Consider the following 2,734-nt stretch of genomic DNA (forward strand, 5'->3'; position numbering starts at 1 on the left):
TATTTAGCTTTAGAAGGAGTTTACCTCCCACTTAGTGCTGCACTATCAAGCAACACGACTCCATGGTACGCTCGGTCCATCATCCAACGGGCGCTGTTCTACGGGCCTATCACCCTCTATGGGTTCTGAGCCACATTCAAGTTGGACTTGAAAAGCGCTAAGATGACGGATAGTGAGACGCACCAGTACACGGAATCGGATAGACGGACAGGCCGCCACCCCTACGTGCTGAGCTTCTCCCGTTTCGCTCGCAGCTACTCAGGGAATCCCGGTTGGTTTCTTTTCCTCCCCTTATTAATATGCTTAAATTCAGGGGGTTGTCACACATGAACTGAGGCTTATGTACCTTGCGGTTGTTATCGTCACATCTGGCTTGCGACTACTTTGTTTCAATGTCCAATATGTACCGTTGGACTCGGTTAACGGGCTGTTAGCCCGCGTGTGGTTTAACTCACTGATACCTTCCATTGCCCATACGCTAGTTTGTTTGTGTTCCTTTGGTCAACTTCCATACTTGAATCATTTGTGCTACCGCTGCTGCTTCGACGCCACTTTGACATCTTCGCTTCTATTTAAATAAATAAATAAGCTGAAGCTAGACATCAGTAAACACCACCACAGACACCACAAGCACGCCTTCTCCTCGTACTTCCGCCTCACGCGGGAACACGGACGCTCTAAATACTTCGAATTCCAATGCCAGTATATTGTAAACCACGGGTTCTTTAATGCTAGCGGGTCGTCGCGACCCTAGTTAACATCATGGTGCACGTCTCGTGACGGGTGTCACGGCGTAGTTAAATGTATGCGATACATTTCTCAAATATAAGCGCTCAGTCATCTGTACATCATGGTAGGTTCCCACGACGTGCAATATGCGTTCAACTTATCAATGTTCATGTGTCCTGCAGTTCACATTATGACGCGCAGTTAGCTGCGGTCTTCATCGATCCATGAGCCGAGTGATCCACTGCCGAGGGTGACTAACTTGCGTAAGCCGCCGCTGTGCGCGTATACCCGTTCCCCGTAGGGAGGAGCAAGCCGCCGCTTAGAGACGAAGCATAAAGTGTCCTCATTCCACATAGGGCAAGCTGGATGAATCCATTTTACCCAGGACGGCCGAAGCGGCGTGGACCAGGGGAGAACTGAACCTTATACTTCACACCACAGTAAGTCTACGTGTCCTCTTCCACATAGGGCAAGCTAGAACTAACTATCTTACCCAGGACTGCCGAAGCAGCGTGGACCAGGGGAGGAACACACTTTTCATGGAAACGTAAGGCATCCATGACTGCCATAACGTAAGCCGCCGCTGTGCGCGTAAACCCGTTCCCCGTAGGGAGGAGTCAAGCCGCCGCTTAGAGACGAAGTATGAAGTGTCCTCTTCCACATAGGGCAAGCTAGAATGAACTATCTTACCCAGGACCGCCGAAGCAGCGTGGACCAGGGGAGAACTGAACTTTATACTTCACACCACAGTATTGAGTAATGTGCCCTCTTCCACATAGGGCAAGCTGGAATGTTCCATTTTACCCAGGACGGCCGAAGCGGCGTGGACCAGTGGAGGACTACACAATCATGAGGTTTGATATCGACTTGTGTGTTTCAATAGGATTCCGCATATCAACTATTATTCATCTCGCAGCATCCTAACATATGTTTTTCTTAGAATTTATGAAAAATCGACTAAGTCCGAGATGGCTTTAAGTAGGGATGCTGTATTGAGATGAGAGATGTAGGAGATCAAGATTCATCTCCATGCAGCATCCCATTCATCTCGCAGCATCCTAACATATGAATTTCTATGAATTTATGAAAAATCGACTAAGTCCGAGATGCCTTTAAGTAGGGATGCTGTATTGAGATGGGAGATGTAGGAGATCAAGATTCATCTCCATGCAGCATCCCATTCATCTCCCAGCATCCTAACATATGAATTTCTTAGAATTTATGAAAAATCGACTTAGTCCGAGATGCCTTTAAGTAGGGATGCTGTATTGAGATGGGAGTTGTAGAAGATCAAGATTCATCTCCATGCAGCATCCCATTCATCTCCCATCATCCTAACTTATGTTTTTCTTAGAATTTATGAAAAATCGACTAAGTCCGAGATGCCTTTAAGTAGGGATGCTGCATTAAGATGGGAGATTAAGAAGGTCAAGATTCATCTCCATGCAGCATCCCATTCTTCTCCCAGCATCCTAACATATGAATTTCTATGAATTTATGAAAAATCGACTAAGTCCGAGATGCCTTTAAGTAGGGATGCTGTATTGAGATGGGAGATGAAGGAGATCAAGATTCATCTCCATGCAGCATCCCATTCATCTCCCAGCATCCTAACATATCAATTTCTTAGAATTTATGAAAAATCGACCAAGTCCGAGATGCCTTTAAGTAGGGATGCTGTATTAAGATGGGAGATGAAGAAGATCGAGATTCATCTCCATGCAGCATCCCATTCATCTCCCAGCATCCTAACATATGAATTTCTATGAATTCCTGAAAAATCGACTAAGTCCGAGATGCCTTTAAGTAGGGATGCTGTATTAAGATGGGAGATGAAGAAGATTAAGATTCATCTCCATGCAGCATCCCATTCTTCTCGCAGCATCCTAACATATGAATTTCTATGAATTTATGAAAAAACGACTAAGTCCGAGATGCCTTTAAGTAGGGATGCTGTATTGAGATGGGAGATGAAGAAGATCAAGATTCATCCCCATGCAGCATC

The 2,734-nt window shown here is 45.6% G+C and overlaps 2 non-coding genes across 2 annotated transcripts in view; both read right to left on the reverse strand.

Moving 5' to 3' along the window:
- Window positions 1-340, reverse strand: part of LOC131292537 (large subunit ribosomal RNA) — a 4,091-nt gene extending 3,751 nt beyond the window's left edge. Inside the window, exon 1 of the ribosomal RNA XR_009190164.1 lies at window positions 1-340. This exon is cut by the window's left edge and continues 3,751 nt beyond it. This is a non-coding gene — a ribosomal RNA (large subunit ribosomal RNA).
- A 487-nt stretch (window positions 341-827) lies between these two features.
- On the reverse strand, window positions 828-982 carry LOC131292541 (5.8S ribosomal RNA). The gene has a single exon (XR_009190168.1). It is a non-coding gene; the product is annotated as a 5.8S ribosomal RNA (ribosomal RNA).
- Window positions 983-2,734: the final 1,752 nt, after the last annotated feature.

Source organism: Anopheles ziemanni, assembly GCF_943734765.1.
Source record: "Anopheles ziemanni chromosome X unlocalized genomic scaffold, idAnoZiCoDA_A2_x.2 X_unloc_7, whole genome shotgun sequence".
In the NCBI taxonomy this organism is placed as follows: Eukaryota; Metazoa; Arthropoda; class Insecta; order Diptera; family Culicidae; genus Anopheles; species Anopheles ziemanni.